The following is a 17,182-nucleotide window of genomic DNA, read 5'->3' on the forward strand; positions in this document are numbered from 1 at the left end:
ACCACCTGGAGTCATCCTCTTGGATCCAAGCTTCAGTTGCGGAGAAGACACCGTTCCTGACCAGAGAAACGAGCAGCCTCTGAAAAGGGGACCTTTTCTCCCTCGTAACCACAGCTGATCAGGAACCTTTTCTTACACACCGAACCCTAATGGACGGGGCTTCCCGACCCGGACTCAGGTGGGGCGTGAGCAGAGTCCTCACCAAACCAGACACTTCTCTCACCGAGACTGGCGAGAGCTCGGCTCCCAGATGGAGGGCTCTTGCCTGGTGTCCCCAACGGTCACAGGCTCGCTGCTCTCACTCACATTCCGTCGCATGAGGGCAGTAGACTCTGAGGCTTGACTTCTTTTTCCTTGCTACTAAACCCAGCCCAAGGGGAAAAAACCAAGTAAGTTACCATTCTCAGTCGGCAACGTCTCGGAGGCTCCTCTCTTTGCCTCTCCCACACGGCGGGGATCCGCCCTCCACTCTCCTCCCATTCCACCTGGAGCATCCCAACCAAAATCTCCTTTTCTAACGGCACCCCACAGAGTCACTCTGCTCAAGAGACTCTGGCCCCTCCCCACCTTCATCCCCCCGAGCCCCGTCCCCAGCGAGGACGCCCACGGCCGCTGAGGAGGACGACGACAGCGAGTGCGGATGAGGAACTGGAAGCACTGACCTGGCAGCCAGGTCTGCAGAGGGCAGAGAGCGGAGGCCTGGTTCCGCCTCCTTGGAAAGAGGCCCAAGCGGCTCAGGCCCCCTCCTGCCGTCTTCCCCTCCGGCGAGAGCTCCAGCACCATTCCTCGCCAGAGCCGCTGCCAAAGCCGAGCCGGAGCCCTCGCTCCACAGCGCTCGACATGTTGCGGGTCGTCTTGTGTTGAGTGAGTGTGTGTTTGTGAGATGTTGTGGGTCGTGTGTGTGATGTTTTGTGGGTGATGCTTTCCGTGTCGCGGTGTGTGTGTGTGTCTTTCTCGTGTCTTATTTTGGTGTGTCGTGTTCTGTGCCCTTCTGTGTCATCGTATCGAAAAGCATTTTGGTTAATCATTCGAGGAGAGCTTTAGCACTAGTACTTGTCAATAATTTAAGTCTCCTTCGGAGTAATTTTCTTGAACCAATCGCTACGAACTCACCAGGAGAGAAGCTGGATTGCTGGAGTCTTTACCACTAGGGACTTGTAAAGAATGATTTTCTACCTTGAGTGATTTGCACGAACCGATCTGTTCCAACGCACCAAGGGGGAATGCCTTTGCTTTTCTGCTGGATGATTCCGTGGGAAATTTATCAGAAGACGGATGAGGAATGAATTGTCTCATTCCTAGTCATTTTCACGAACCGATTTGAGTCCAAATCTCCAGGAGCTAATTATGAATATAGTCCGGAGGATGATTCCATGTGTAATTAATTGCTAACATTGATCAGAAAGAACTGCCTCCTTTTTAGTAATTTCTACCAAATCGTCAACTGATATCTACCTAATCACAGGGAGCCAATCTGAAAGGCTTTTGGAGGATGATTCCATTTGTCATTGATTATTAGCATTGATCAGTTATAACGTTCTCTTCTTTAGCAATTTTCACGATAAATCTCTGCCAAATGCCGCAGAGAGAATAGACTTGCTTTTTGGTGGATGGTTCCATGAGAAAGACCCCAGGATACCTGATTACGAATGACGTTCTCATTCTGAGTAATTTTCGCAAACTGCTCTGTACCGTCTGACGAGAAGTGAATCCTCGGGGCTTTCAGGAAGATTCCCTCTCAAATTTATCTGTCGCACAGGTCAAAGATGAATTTCTCTAGTTTAGTATATTTCAAGAAACGATTTCTTCCAAATCACCAGCAGGGGATCGAAAAGCGTTTTGGTGAATCATTCGAGGAGAAATTGATGACTAGTACTTGTCAATAATGTATGTCTCATTAGGAGTACTTTTCTTGAACAGATCTCTCCCAAATGATCAGGCGAGACTACGTATGGCTTTTCGAGGAAGAGTGCATAAGACATCAATGGCTACATCTGATTAGTAATGAATGTCTCATTTTTAGCAATTTACACTACCCATCTGTATGTGTGACGTGTTCTGTGTGTGTCTGCGTCAGTGTCGTGCTGTGTGTGTTGTCTTGGGTGGCCACACAGGGTAATGCACAAAGCATTCCCCTCCTGGAGGAAGAGTGACACGACGTGGCCACTCAGGAGTAACACACAAACAATCCCCCGCCTCCCCCCCCCCACCCCACCCCGGAGCAACAGTGATGTGTGTGGCCAATTCAGGTCATGCAGAAAGCATTTCCCTCCTGGAGCAACAGTGACACTGGGTGGCCACTTGGAGTAATGCAGAAAGCATTTCCCTCACGGAGCAATGGTGACACTGCGTGGCCAATTCAGGTAGTGCTCAAATCATTTCCCTCCTGGAGCAACAGTGACACCGGGCAGCCCCTTGGAGTAATACACACAAATCATTTCCTCACGGAGCACCAGTTGCACAAACTGAGTTTAATAATAAATAATAATAATAATAATAATAATAAAACTAAACAAAAAATAGATAGCTAGATTTTCAGTGATTAGAAGGGATAGCAAACAGAAGAAGGCAGATTGCTAAGCAACTACAAATACGCACGCATACTGAGCCTAAGATCTTCAACAGACTGGATTCAAGAAGTAATTTCCCATCCTACATGTCTTTCGGCAACTTGAAGAGTTTCTGTAGCTTAGACTTCCCGTTGTTTCTCTTTACAGACTACACTCCTGTTTCAGGCTGGACTTCCCCCTTCTCATTTTCTTTGTCACTTCAGGTACTTTCAGCAGCCTTTCTACTGCCCTGCATGATTTTCGTCCGCTCCGACTTTTCCATGGCTCCCGAGACCTCCCTTGTGGGAATGCACACCTACCCGTGTCCTGTGAAGGGACAGGGCACGAGGAGAGAAGAGGAGAGAAGAGAAAGAGCGAGTTGGCGAACACAGGAGAGAAAACAGAGAAACATGAGAGCAAGGCGGGCAACTCACCACCTGGAGTCATCCTCTTGGATCCAAGCTTCAGTTTTGGAGAAGACACCGTTCCTGACCAGAGAAACGAGCAGCCTCTGAAAAGGGGACCTTTTCTCCCTCGTAACCACAGCTGATCAGGAACCTTTTCTTACACACCGAACCCTAATGGACGGGGCTTCCCGACCCGGACTCAGGTGGGGCATGAGCAGAGTCCTCACCAAACCAGACACTTCTCTCACCGAGACTGGCGAGAGCTCGGCTCCCAGATGGAGGGCTCTTGCCTGGTGTCCCCAACGGTCACAGGCTCGCTGCTCTCACTCACATTCCGTCGCATGAGGGCAGTAGACTCTGAGGCTTGACTTCTTTTTCCTTGCTACTAAACCCAGCCCAAGGGGAAAAAACCAAGTAAGTTACCATTCTCAGTCGGCAACGTCTCGGAGGCTCCTCTCTTTGCCTCTCCCACACGGCGGGGATCCGCCCTCCACTCTCCTCCCATTCCACCTGGAGCATCCCAACCAAAATCTCCTTTTCTAACGGCACCCCACAGAGTCACTCTGCTCAAGAGACTCCGGCCCCTCCCCACCTTCATCCCCCCGTGCCCCGTCCCCAGTGAGGACGCCCACGGCCGCTGAGGAGGACGGCGACAGCGAGTGCGGACGAGGAACTGGAAGCACTGACCTGGCAGCCAGGTCTGCAGAGGGCAGAGAGCGGAGGCCTGGTTCCGCCTCCTTGGAAAGAGGCCCAAGCGGCTCAAGCCCCCTCCTGCCGTCTTCCCCTCTGGCGAGAGCTCCGGCACCATTCCTCGCCAGAGCCGCTGCGAAAGCCGAGCCGGAGCCCTCGCTCCACAGCGCTCGACATGTTGCGGGTCGTCTTGTGTTGAGTGAGTGTGTGTTTGTGAGATGTTGTGGGTCGTGTGTGTGATGTTTTGTGGGTGATGCTTTCCATGTCGCGGTGTGTGTGTGTGTCTTTCTCGTGTGTTATTTTGGTGTGTCGTGTTCTGTGCCCTTCTGTGTCATCGTATCGAAAAGCATTTTGGTTAATCATTCGAGGAGAGCTTTAGCACTAGTACTTGTCAATAATTTAAGTCTCCTTCGGAGTAATTTTCTTGAACCAATCGCTACGAAGTCACCAGGAGAGAGGCTGGATTGCTGGAGTCTTTACCACTAGGGACTTGTAAAGAATGATTTTCTACCTTGAGTGATTTGCACGAACCGATCTGTTCCAACGCACCAAGGGGGAATGCCTTTGCTTTTCTGCTGGATGATTCCGTGGGAAATTTATCAGAAGACGGATGAGGAATGAATTGTCTCATTCCTAGTCATTTTCACGAACCGATTTGAGTCCAAATCTCCAGGAGCTAATTATGAATATAGTCCGGAGGATGATTCCATGTGTAATTAATTGCTAACATTGATCAGAAAGAACTGCCTCCTTTTTAGTAATTTCTACCAAATCATCAACTGATATCTACCTAATCACAGGGAGCCAATCTGAAAGGCTTTTGGAGGATGATTCCATTTGTCATTGATTATTAGCATTGATCAGTTATAACGTTCTTTTTTTTAGCAATTTTCACGATAAATCTCTGCCAAATGCCGCAGAGAGAATAGACTTGCTTTTTGGTGGATGGTTCCATGAGAAAGACCTCAGGATACCTGATTACGAATGACGTTCTCATTCTGAGTAATTTTCGCAAACTGCTCTGTACCGTCTGACGAGAAGTGAATCCTCGGGGCTTTCAGGAAGATTCCCTCTCAAATTTATCTGTCGCACAGGTCAAAGATGAATTTCTCTAGTTTAGTATATTTCAAGAAACGATTTCTTCCAAATCACCAGCAGGGGATCGAAAAGCGTTTTGGTGAATCATTCGAGGAGAAATTGATGACTAGTACTTGTCAATAATGTATGTCTCATTAGGAGTACTTTTCTTGAACAGATCTCTCCCAAATGATCAGGCGAGACTACGTATGGCTTTTCGAGGAAGAGTGCATGAGACATCAATGGCTACATCTGATTAGTAATGAATGTCTCATTTTTAGCAATTTACACTACCCATCTGTATGTGTGACGTGTTCTGTGTGTGTGTGCGTCGGTGTCGTGCTGTGTGTGTTGTCTTGGGTGGCCACACAGGGTAATGCACAAAGCATTCCCCTCCTGGAGGAAGAGTGACACGACGTGGCCACTCAGGAGTAACACACAAACAATCCCCCGCCTCCCCCCCCACCCCCCACCCCGGAGCAACAGTGATGCGTGTGGCCAACTCAGGTCATGCAGAAAGCATTTCCCTCCTGGAGCAACAGTGACAGTGGGTGGCCACTTGGAGTAATGCAGAAAGCATTTCCCTCACGGAGCAATGGTGACACTGCGTGGCCAATTCAGGTAGTGCTCAAATCATTTCCCTCCTGGAGCAACAGTGACACCGGGCAGCCCCTTGGAGTAATACACACAAATCATTTCCTCACGGAGCACCAGTTGCACAAACTGAGTTTAATAATAAATAATAATAATAATAATAAAACTAAACAAAAAATAGATAGCTAGATTTTCAGTGATTAGAAGGGATAGCAAACAGAAGAAGGCAGATTGCTAAGCAACTACAAATACGCACGCATACTGAGCCTAAGATCTTCAACAGACTGGATTCAAGAAGTAATTTCCCATCCTACATGTCTTTCGGCAACTTGAAGAGTTTCTGTAGCTTAGACTTCCCGTTGTTTCTCTTTACAGACTACACTCCTGTTTCAGGCTGGACTTCCCCCTTCTCATTTTCTTTGTCACTTCAGGTACTTTCAGCAGCCTTTCTACTGCCCTGCATGATTTTCGTCCGCTCCGACTTTTCCATGGCTCCCGAGACCTCCCTTGTGGGAATGCACACCTACCCGTGTCCTGTGAAGGGACACGGCACGAGGAGAGAAGAGGAGAGAAGAGAAAGAGCGAGTTGGCGAACACAGGAGAGAAAACAGAGAAACATGAGAGCAAGGCGGGCAACTCACCACCTGGAGTCATCCTCTTGGATCCAAGCTTCAGTTGTGGAGAAGACACCGTTCCTGACCAGAGAAACGAGCAGCCTCTGAAAAGGGGACCTTTTCTCCCTCGTAACCACAGCTGATCAGGAACCTTTTCTTACACACCGAACCCTAATGGACGGGGCTTCCCGACCCGGACTCAGGTGGGGCGTGAGCAGAGTCCTCACCAAACCAGACACTTCTCTCACCGAGACTGGCGAGAGCTCGGCTCCCAGATGGAGGGCTCTTGCCTGGTGTCCCCAACGGTCACAGGCTCGCTGCTCTCACTCACATTCCGTCGCATGAGGGCAGTAGACTCTGAGGCTTGACTTCTTTTTCCTTGCTACTAAACCCAGCCCAAGGGGAAAAAACCAAGTAAGTTACCATTCTCAGTCGGCAACGTCTCGGAGGCTCCTCTCTTTGCCTCTCCCACACGGCGGGTTCCGCCCTCCACTCTCCTCCCATTACACCTGGAGCATCCCAACCAAAATCTCCTTTTCTAACGGCACCCCACAGAGTCACTCTGCTCAAGAGACTCTGGCCCCTCCCCACCTTCATCCCCCCGAGCCCCGTCCCCAGTGAGGACGCCCACGGCCGCTGAGGAGGACGACGACAGCGAGTGCGGACGAGGAACTGGAAGCACTGACCTGGCAGCCAGGTCTGCAGAGGGCAGAGAGCGGAGGCCTGGTTCCGCCTCCTTGGAAAGAGGCCAAAGCGGCTCAAGCCCCCTCCTGCCGTCTTCCCCTCTGTCGAGAGCTCCGGCACCATTCCTCGCCAGAGCCGCTGCGAAAGCCGAGCCGGAGCCCTCGCTCCACAGCGCTCGACATGTTGCGGGTCGTCTTGTGTTGAGTGAGTGTGTGTTTGTGAGATGTTGTGGGTCGTGTGTGTGATGTTTTGTGGGTGATGCTTTCCATGTCGCGGTGTGTGTGTGTGTCTTTCTCGTGTGTTATTTTGGTGTGTCGTGTTCTGTGCCCTTCTGTGTCATCGTATCGAAAAGCATTTTGGTTAATCATTCGAGGAGAGCTTTAGCACTAGTACTTGTCAATAATTTAAGTCTCCTTCGGAGTAATTTTCTTGAACCAATCGCTACGAACTCACCAGGAGAGAAGCTGGATTGCTGGAGTCTTTACCACTAGGGACTTGTAAAGAATGATTTTCTACCTTGAGTGATTTGCACGAACCGATCTGTTCCAACGCACCAAGGGGGAATGCCTTTGCTTTTCTGCTGGATGATTCCGTGGGAAATTTATCAGAAGACGGATGAGGAATGAATTGTCTCATTCCTAGTCATTTTCACGAACCGATTTGAGTCCAAATCTCCAGGAGCTAATTATGAATATAGTCCGGAGGATGATTCCATGTGTAATTAATTGCTAACATTGATCAGAAAGAACTGCCTCCTTTTTAGTAATTTCTACCAAATCATCAACTGATATCTACCTAATCACAGGGAGCCAATCTGAAAGGCTTTTGGAGGATGATTCCATTTGTCATTGATTATTAGCATTGATCAGTTATAACGTTCTCTTTTTTAGCAATTTTCACGATAAATCTCTGCCAAATGCCGCAGAGAGAATAGACTTGCTTTTTGGTGGATGGTTCCATGAGAAAGACCTCAGGATACCTGATTACGAATGACGTTCTCATTCTGAGTAATTTTCGCAAACTGCTCTGTACCATCTGACGAGAAGTGAATCCTCGGGGCTTTCAGGAAGATTCCCTCTCAAATTTATCTGTCGCACAGGTCAAAGATGAATTTCTCTAGTTTAGTATATTTCAAGAAACGATTTCTTCCAAATCACCAGCAGGGGATCGAAAAGCGTTTTGGTGAATCATTCGAGGAGAAATTGATGACTCGTACTTGTCAATAATGTATGTCTCATTAGGAGTACTTTTCTTGAACAGATCTCTCCCAAATGATCAGGCGAGACTACGTATGGCTTTTCGAGGAAGAGTGCATGAGACATCAATGGCTACATCTGATTAGTAATGAATGTCTCATTTTTAGCAATTTACACTACCCATCTGTATGTGTGACGTGTTCTGTGTGTGTCTGCGTCGGTGTCGTGCTGTGTGTGTTGTCTTGGGTGGCCACACAGGGTAATGCACAAAGCATTCCCCTCCTGGAGGAAGAGTGACACGACGTGGCCACTCAGGAGTAACACACAAACAATATCCCGCCTCCCCCCACAACCCCCACCCCGGAGCAACAGTGATGCGTGTGGCCAACTCAGGTCATGCAGAAAGCATTTCCCTCCTGGAGCAACAGTGACAGTGGGTGGCCACTTGGAGTAATGCAGAAAGCATTTCCCTCACGGAGCAATGGTGACACTGCGTGGCCAATTCAGGTAGTGCTCAAATCATTTCCCTCCTGGAGCAACAGTGACACCGGGCAGCCCCTTGGAGTAATACACACAAATCATTTCCTCACGGAGCACCAGTTGCACAAACTGAGTTTAATAATAAATAATAATAATAATAATAATAATAAAACTAAACAAAAAATAGATAGCTAGATTTTCAGTGATTAGAAGGGATAGCAAACAGAAGAAGGCAGATTGCTAAGCAACTACAAATACGCACGCATACTGAGCCTAAGATCTTCAACAGACTGGATTCAAGAAGTAATTTCCCATCCTACATGTCTTTCGGCAACTTGAAGAGTTTCTGTAGCTTAGACTTCCCGTTGTTTCTCTTTACAGACTACACTCCTGTTTCAGGCTGGACTTCTCCCTTCTCATTTTCTTTGTCACTTCAGGTACTTTCAGCAGCCTTTCTACTGCCCTGCATGATTTTCGTCCGCTCCGACTTTTCCATGGCTCCCGAGACCTCCCTTGTGGGAATGCACACCTACCCGTGTCCTGTGAAGGGACACGGCACGAGGAGAGAAGAGGAGAGAAGAGAAAGAGCGAGTTGGCGAACACAGGAGAGAAAACAGAGAAACATGAGAGCAAGGCGGGCAACTCACCACCTGGAGTCATCCTCTTGGATCCAAGCTTCAGTTGTGGAGAAGACACCGTTCCTGACCAGAGAAACGAGCAGCCTCTGAAAAGGGGACCTTTTCTCCCTCGTAACCACAGCTGATCAGGAACCTTTTCTTACACACCGAACCCTAATGGACGGGGCTTCCCGACCCGGACTCAGGTGGGGCGTGAGCAGAGTCCTCACCAAACCAGACACTTCTCTCACCGAGACTGGCGAGAGCTCGGCTCCCAGATGGAGGGCTCTTGCCTGGTGTCCCCAACGGTCACAGGCTCGCTGCTCTCACTCACATTCCGTCGCATGAGGGCAGTAGACTCTGAGGCTTGACTTCTTTTTCCTTGCTACTAAACCCAGCCCAAGGGGAAAAAAACAAGTAAGTTACCATTCTCAGTCGGCAACGTCTCGGAGGCTCCTCTCTTTGCCTCTCCCACACGGCGGGGATCCGCCCTCCACTCTCCTCCCATTACACCTGGAGCATCCCAACCAAAATCTCCTTTTCTAACGGCACCCCACAGAGTCACTCTGCTCAAGAGACTCTGGCCCCTCCCCACCTTCATCCCCCAGAGCCCCGTCCCCAGCGAGGACGCCCACGGCCGCTGAGGAGGACGACGACAGCGAGTGCGGACGAGGAACTGGAAGCACTGACCTGGCAGCCAGGTCTGCAGAGGGCAGAGAGCGGAGGCCTGGTTCCGCCTCCTTGGAAAGAGGCCCAAGCGGCTCAGGCCCCCTCCTGCCGTCTTCCCCTCCGGCGAGAGCTCCGGCACCATTCCTCGCCAGAGCCGCTGCGAAAGCCGAGCCGGAGCCCTCGCTCCACAGCGCTCGACATGTTGCGGGTCGTCTTGTGTTGAGTGAGTGTGTGTTTGTGAGATGTTGTGGGTCGTGTGTGTGATGTTTTGTGGGTGATGCTTTCCGTGTCGCGGTGTGTGTGTGTCTTTCTCGTGTCTTATTTTGGTGTGTCGTGTTCTGTGCCCTTCTGTGTCATCGTATCGAAAAGCATTTTGGTTAATCATTCGAGGAGAGCTTTAGCACTAGTACTTGTCAATAATTTAAGTCTCCTTCGGAGTAATTTTCTTGAACCAATCGCTACGAACTCACCAGGAGAGAAGCTGGATTGCTGGAGTCTTTACCACTAGGGACTTGTAAAGAATGATTTTCTACCTTGAGTGATTTGCACGAACCGATCTGTTCCAACGCACCAAGGGGGAATGCCTTTGCTTTTCTGCTGGATGATTCCGTGGGAAATTTATCAGAAGACGGATGAGGAATGAATTGTCTCATTCCTAGTCATTTTCACGAACCGATTTGAGTCCAAATCTCCAGGAGCTAATTATGAATATAGTCCGGAGGATGATTCCATGTGTAATTAATTGCTAACATTGATCAGAAAGAACTGCCTCCTTTTTAGTAATTTCTACCAAATCGTCAACTGATATCTACCTAATCACAGGGAGCCAATCTGAAAGGCTTTTGGAGGATGATTCCATTTGTCATTGATTATTAGCATTGATCAGTTATAACGTTCTCTTTTTTAGCAATTTTCACGATAAATCTCTGCCAAATGCCGCAGAGAGAATAGACTTGCTTTTTGGTGGATGGTTCCATGAGAAAGACCCCAGGATACCTGATTACGAATGACGTTCTCATTCTGAGTAATTTTCGCAAACTGCTCTGTACCGTCTGACGAGAAGTGAATCCTCGGGGCTTTCAGGAAGATTCCCTCTCAAATTTATCTGTCGCACAGGTCAAAGATGAATTTCTCTAGTTTAGTATATTTCAAGAAACGATTTCTTCCAAATCACCAGCAGGGGATCGAAAAGCGTTTTGGTGAATCATTCGAGGAGAAATTGATGACTAGTACTTGTCAATAATGTATGTCTCATTAGGAGTACTTTTCTTGAACAGATCTCTACCAAATGATCAGGCGAGACTACGTATGGCTTTTCGAGGAAGAGTGCATAAGACATCAATGGCTACATCTGATTAGTAATGAATGTCTCATTTTTAGCAATTTACACTACCCATCTGTATGTGTGACGTGTTCTGTGTGTGTCTGCGTCAGTGTCGTGCTGTGTGTGTTGTCTTGGGTGGCCACACAGGGTAATGCACAAAGCATTCCCCTCCTGGAGGAAGAGTGACACGACGTGGCCACTCAGGAGTAACACACAAACAATCCCCCGCTCCCCCCCACCCCACCCCGGAGCAACAGTGATGTGTGTGGCCAATTCAGGTCATGCAGAAAGCATTTCCCTCCTGGAGCAACAGTGACACTGGGTGGCCACTTGGAGTAATGCAGAAAGCATTTCCCTCACGGAGCAATGGTGACACTGCGTGGCCAATTCAGGTAGTGCTCAAATAATTTTCCTTCCTGGAGCAACAGTGACACCGGGCAGCCCCTTGGAGTAATACACACAAATCATTTCCTCACGGAGCACCAGTTGCACAAACTGAGTTTAATAATAAATAATAATAATAATAATAATAATAATAATAATAATAATAATAATAATAATAATAATAATAAAACTAAACAAAAAATAGATAGCTAGATTTTCAGTGATTAGAAGGGATAGCAAACAGAAGAAGGCAGATTGCTAAGCAACTACAAATACGCACGCATACTGAGCCTAAGATCTTCAACAGACTGGATTCAAGAAGTAATTTCCCATCCTACATGTCTTTCGGCAACTTGAAGAGTTTCTGTAGCTTAGACTTCCCGTTGTTTCTCTTTACAGACTACACTCCTGTTTCAGGCTGGACTTCTCCCTTCTCATTTTCTTTGTCACTTCAGGTACTTTCAGCAGCCTTTCTACTGCCCTGCATGATTTTCGTCCGCTCCGACTTTTCCATGGCTCCCGAGACCTCCCTTGTGGGAATGCACACCTACCCGTGTCCTGTGAAGGGACACGGCACGAGGAGAGAAGAGGAGAGAAGAGAAAGAGCGAGTTGGCGAACACAGGAGAGAAAACAGAGAAACATGAGAGCAAGGCGGGCAACTCACCACCTGGAGTCATCCTCTTGGATCCAAGCTTCAGTTGTGGAGAAGACACCGTTCCTGACCAGAGAAACGAGCAGCCTCTGAAAAGGGGACCTTTTCTCCCTCGTAACCACAGCTGATCAGGAACCTTTTCTTACACACCGAACCCTAATGGACGGGGCTTCCCGACCCGGACTCAGGTGGGGCGTGAGCAGAGTCCTCACCAAACCAGACACTTCTCTCACCGAGACTGGCGAGAGCTCGGCTCCCAGATGGAGGGCTCTTGCCTGGTGTCCCCAACGGTCACAGGCTCGCTGCTCTCACTCACATTCCGTCGCATGAGGGCAGTAGACTCTGAGGCTTGACTTCTTTTTCCTTGCTACTAAACCCAGCCCAAGGGGAAAAAAACAAGTAAGTTACCATTCTCAGTCGGCAACGTCTCGGAGGCTCCTCTCTTTGCCTCTCCCACACGGCGGGGATCCGCCCTCCACTCTCCTCCCATTACACCTGGAGCATCCCAACCAAAATCTCCTTTTCTAACGGCACCCCACAGAGTCACTCTGCTCAAGAGACTCTGGCCCCTCCCCACCTTCATCCCCCAGAGCCCCGTCCCCAGCGAGGACGCCCACGGCCGCTGAGGAGGACGACGACAGCGAGTGCGGACGAGGAACTGGAAGCACTGACCTGGCAGCCAGGTCTGCAGAGGGCAGAGAGCGGAGGCCTGGTTCCGCCTCCTTGGAAAGAGGCCCAAGCGGCTCAGGCCCCCTCCTGCCGTCTTCCCCTCCGGCGAGAGCTCCGGCACCATTCCTCGCCAGAGCCGCTGCGAAAGCCGAGCCGGAGCCCTCGCTCCACAGCGCTCGACATGTTGCGGGTCGTCTTGTGTTGAGTGAGTGTGTGTTTGTGAGATGTTGTGGGTCGTGTGTGTGATGTTTTGTGGGTGATGCTTTCCGTGTCGCGGTGTGTGTGTGTCTTTCTCGTGTCTTATTTTGGTGTGTCGTGTTCTGTGCCCTTCTGTGTCATCGTATCGAAAAGCATTTTGGTTAATCATTCGAGGAGAGCTTTAGCACTAGTACTTGTCAATAATTTAAGTCTCCTTCGGAGTAATTTTCTTGAACCAATCGCTACGAACTCACCAGGAGAGAAGCTGGATTGCTGGAGTCTTTACCACTAGGGACTTGTAAAGAATGATTTTCTACCTTGAGTGATTTGCACGAACCGATCTGTTCCAACGCACCAAGGGGGAATGCCTTTGCTTTTCTGCTGGATGATTCCGTGGGAAATTTATCAGAAGACGGATGAGGAATGAATTGTCTCATTCCTAGTCATTTTCACGAACCGATTTGAGTCCAAATCTCCAGGAGCTAATTATGAATATAGTCCGGAGGATGATTCCATGTGTAATTAATTGCTAACATTGATCAGAAAGAACTGCCTCCTTTTTAGTAATTTCTACCAAATCGTCAACTGATATCTACCTAATCACAGGGAGCCAATCTGAAAGGCTTTTGGAGGATGATTCCATTTGTCATTGATTATTAGCATTGATCAGTTATAACGTTCTCTTTTTTAGCAATTTTCACGATAAATCTCTGCCAAATGCCGCAGAGAGAATAGACTTGCTTTTTGGTGGATGGTTCCATGAGAAAGACCCCAGGATACCTGATTACGAATGACGTTCTCATTCTGAGTAATTTTCGCAAACTGCTCTGTACCGTCTGACGAGAAGTGAATCCTCGGGGCTTTCAGGAAGATTCCCTCTCAAATTTATCTGTCGCACAGGTCAAAGATGAATTTCTCTAGTTTAGTATATTTCAAGAAACGATTTCTTCCAAATCACCAGCAGGGGATCGAAAAGCGTTTTGGTGAATCATTCGAGGAGAAATTGATGACTAGTACTTGTCAATAATGTATGTCTCATTAGGAGTACTTTTCTTGAACAGATCTCTACCAAATGATCAGGCGAGACTACGTATGGCTTTTCGAGGAAGAGTGCATAAGACATCAATGGCTACATCTGATTAGTAATGAATGTCTCATTTTTAGCAATTTACACTACCCATCTGTATGTGTGACGTGTTCTGTGTGTGTCTGCGTCAGTGTCGTGCTGTGTGTGTTGTCTTGGGTGGCCACACAGGGTAATGCACAAAGCATTCCCCTCCTGGAGGAAGAGTGACACGACGTGGCCACTCAGGAGTAACACACAAACAATCCCCCGCTCCCCCCCACCCCACCCCGGAGCAACAGTGATGTGTGTGGCCAATTCAGGTCATGCAGAAAGCATTTCCCTCCTGGAGCAACAGTGACACTGGGTGGCCACTTGGAGTAATGCAGAAAGCATTTCCCTCACGGAGCAATGGTGACACTGCGTGGCCAATTCAGGTAGTGCTCAAATAATTTTCCTTCCTGGAGCAACAGTGACACCGGGCAGCCCCTTGGAGTAATACACACAAATCATTTCCTCACGGAGCACCAGTTGCACAAACTGAGTTTAATAATAAATAATAATAATAATAATAATAATAATAATAATAATAATAATAATAATAATAATAATAATAAAACTAAACAAAAAATAGATAGCTAGATTTTCAGTGATTAGAAGGGATAGCAAACAGAAGAAGGCAGATTGCTAAGCAACTACAAATACGCACGCATACTGAGCCTAAGATCTTCAACAGACTGGATTCAAGAAGTAATTTCCCATCCTACATGTCTTTCGGCAACTTGAAGAGTTTCTGTAGCTTAGACTTCCCGTTGTTTCTCTTTACAGACTACACTCCTGTTTCAGGCTGGACTTCCCCCTTCTCATTTTCTTTGTCACTTCAGGTACTTTCAGCAGCCTTTCTACTGCCCTGCATGATTTTCGTCCGCTCCGACTTTTCCATGGCTCCCGATCCTCCCTTGTGGGAATGCACACCTACCCGTGTCCTGTGAAGGGACACGGCACGAGGAGAGAAGAGGAGAGAAGAGAAAGAGCGAGTTGGCGAACACAGGAGAGAAAACAGAGAAACATGAGAGCAAGGCGGGCAACTCACCACCTGGAGTCATCCTCTTGGATCCAAGCTTCAGTTGTGGAGAAGACACCGTTCCTGACCAGAGAAACGAGCAGCCTCTGAAAAGGGGACCTTTTCTCCCTCGTAACCACAGCTGATCAGGAACCTTTTCTTACACACCGAACCCTAATGGACGGGGCTTCCCGACCCGGACTCAGGTGGGGCGTGAGCAGAGTCCTCACCAAACCAGACACTTCTCTCACCGAGACTGGCGAGAGCTCGGCTCCCAGATGGAGGGCTCTTGCCTGGTGTCCCCAACGGTCACAGGCTCGCTGCTCTCACTCACATTCCGTCGCATGAGGGCAGTAGACTCTGAGGCTTGACTTCTTTTTCCTTGCTACTAAACCCAGCCCAAGGGGAAAAAACCAAGTAAGTTACCATTCTCAGTCGGCAACGTCTCGGAGGCTCCTCTCTTTGCCTCTCCCACACGGCGGGGATCCGCCCTCCACTCTCCTCCCATTCCACCTGGAGCATCCCAACCAAAATCTCCTTTTCTAACGGCACCCCACAGAGTCACTCTGCTCAAGAGACTCTGGCCCCTCCCCACCTTCATCCCCCCGAGCCCCGTCCCCAGCGAGGACGCCCACGGCCGCTGAGGAGGACGACGACAGCGAGTGCGGACGAGGAACTGGAAGCACTGACCTGGCAGCCAGGTCCGCAGAGGGCAGAGAGCGGAGGCCTGGTTCCGCCTCCTTGGAAAGAGGCCCAAGCGGCTCAGGCCCCCTCCTGCCGTCTTCCCCTCCGGCGAGAGCTCCGGCACCATTCCTCGCCAGAGCCGCTGCGAAAGCCGAGCCGGAGCCCTCGCTCCACAGCGCTCGACATGTTGCGGGTCGTCTTGTGTTGAGTGAGTGTGTGTTTGTGAGATGTTGTGGGTCGTGTGTGTGATGTTTTGTGGGTGATGCTTTCTATGTCGCGGTGTGTGTGTGTCTTTCTCGTGTGTTATTTTGGTGTGTCGTGTTCTGTGCCCTTCTGTGTCATCGTATCGAAAAGCATTTTGGTTAATCATTCGAGGAGAGCTTTAGCACTAGTACTTGTCAATAATTTAAGTCTCCTTCGGAGTAATTTTCTTGAACCAATCGCTACGAACTCACCAGGAGAGAAGCTGGATTGCTGGAGTCTTTACCACTAGGGACTTGTAAAGAATGATTTTCTACCTTGAGTGATTTGCACGAACCCATCTGTTCCAACGCACCAAGGGGGAATGCCTTTGCTTTTCTGCTGGATGATTCCGTGGGAAATTTATCAGAAGACGGATGAGGAATGAATTGTCTCATTCCTAGTCATTTTCACGAACCGATTTGAGTCCAAATCTCCAGGAGCTAATTATGAATATAGTCCGGAGGATGATTCCATGTGTAATTAATTGCTAACATTGATCAGAAAGAACTGCCTCCTTTTTAGTAATTTCTACCAAATCGTCAACTGATATCTACCTAATCACAGGGAGCCAATCTGAAAGGCTTTTGGAGGATGATTCCATTTGTCATTGATTATTAGCATTGATCAGTTATAACGTTCTCTTTTTTTGCAATTTTCACGATAAATCTCTGCCAAATGCCGCAGAGAGAATAGACTTGCTTTTTGGTGGATGGTTCCATGAGAAAGACCTCAGGATACCTGATTACGAATGACATTCTCATTCTGAGTAATTTTCGCAAACTGCTCTGTACCGTCTGACGAGAAGTGAATCCTCGGGGCTTTCAGGAAGATTCCCTCTCAAATTTATCTGTCGCACAGGTCAAAGATGAATTTCTCTAGTTAAGTATATTTCAAGAAACGATTTCTTCCAAATCACCAGCAGGGGATCGAAAAGCGTTTTGGTGAATCATTCGAGGAGAAATTGATGACTAGTACTTGTCAATAATGTATGTCTCATTAGGAGTACTTTTCTTGAACAGATCTCTACCAAATGATCAGGCGAGACTACGTATGGCTTTTCGAGGAAGAGTGCATGAGACATCAACGGCTACATCTGATTAGTAATGAATGTCTCATTTTTAGCAATTTACATTACTCATCTGTATGTGTGACGTGTTCTGTGTGTGTCTGCGTCGGTGTCGTGCTGTGTGTGTGTCTTGGGTGGCCACACAGGGTAATGCACAAAGCATTCCCCTCCTGGAGGAAGAAGTGACACGACGTGGCCACTCAGGAGTAACACACAAACAATCCCCCGCCTCCCCCCCCCCACCCCCCACCCCGGAGC

The sequence above is a fragment of the Caretta caretta genome, chromosome 25, assembly GCF_965140235.1.
Source record: "Caretta caretta isolate rCarCar2 chromosome 25, rCarCar1.hap1, whole genome shotgun sequence".
Lineage (NCBI taxonomy): Eukaryota > Metazoa > Chordata > Testudines > Cheloniidae > Caretta > Caretta caretta.